The sequence below is a fragment of the Rhea americana genome, unplaced genomic scaffold, assembly GCF_003343005.1.
Source record: "Rhea americana isolate MKP2758 unplaced genomic scaffold, rheAme1 scaffold_44, whole genome shotgun sequence".
NCBI lineage: Eukaryota > Metazoa > Chordata > Aves > Rheiformes > Rheidae > Rhea > Rhea americana.
In genome coordinates, this window is record NW_028186579.1 from 1,863,390 (window position 1) to 1,864,756 (window position 1,367).

Sequence of the window (1,367 nt, forward strand, 5' to 3'; positions counted from 1 at the left end):
TTTTTTTTTTTTTGAAGTGTACTTTTCTGAAATTATATTATAAAAAGGGTGCTGTACTGGCAGTTGTCTCCCCAAATTTTGGCAGTCCTATACAGGCTCCAGCCTACTTTATTATAATACAGCGTTTTGCTGCTGCTGCTATTTTATGAAAAGCTGAAAAGAAGTCTGGAAGCCTATTAACTCTGCACGGTCATGCTGCTAACAATCACTATGCTGAACTGTGTTTTGTTGTGCATATCAGCAGACYTGTTTAATCATTTCCAATTACAAGATTAATGCATTATGCTTAGGATTGTTCAAGAGTAGTTTTAATAAGCAGCACTTGTTCTTTATGCCAGAAAAAAAATGCATTCTGTTTTGCTCTCTTCGCTACAAACCTGGATCAAGTTGGTGGAGCTGACACTACCTCTCCACACCTCTTTCCAGAGAAGTGCTGCTATGATTTCAGTTTGAAGGAAGATGCATTTCACACTTTGTGTGGTTTTATGGAGCAGGCAATGCTCAACTTCTACCAAACAGGCAAGTGTATTTGGAAGAATATCTGCATTATGATAGATTATGTTGAACTTCACTGCGGATGCTGTTATTAGTTGTCTCTAATCTATAACTCAAAAGTGAAAGCTTTGTAGCAGGTATACATTATATTCAAAGCCTAAATTTCCAATTTGGGTGTCATCAAAACTAGAGTTCAGTGATGAAATTAGAAAAACAAACCAGGAGGTTTGAAGCAGCACCAAACCAGAAACAAATAAAGCAATTAATTAATAGCAAGACTGRCGTACTATTTGATTGAATTACAAGATATAAAAACAGGTACAATGTATGTCTGAGGTAATATGGTTGTAAGCCTAAGAACGTTGCAGCAAATACATTTCCCATATCTCTTAGAGAGACAGATGCTCGGAAGCAGCAATTCTTTTGATGCCCCTACAGTTGCACACCTATGTGACAGCTCCCTCCACTGTAGGAATATGTTCATTTGCATACTTAGTTGCTGGGTTGGCAAGGTCATGTACTTCATAGGGGATATTTCCAGGTCTGTTCAAATTTTGAGAATAATGCATATTACAAATACATTTCTTCCCATATTCTTATTTCAGAGATGCTCTRGAAACACTAAAAACAGTATTTTGTTCGTTTCATGGCATAGACTATGTTAAACACAGTGAAAAAAAAATGGAGCAACCTAGAAAACTCAGTTCTTTTATTCTTTGTGAATTTCTAGATTTGTAAATAAAGCTTGAGAGTGAGGAAGACAGGAAAGTGATGGCTTTATGCAGCTGAAATGAGGTTCCTGGACCTTCTGTTATGGGCGCAATCTCTGAAAAGTGGCAGTGGGAGGGGCAGAAGAGGAGGTAAGAAAGTAC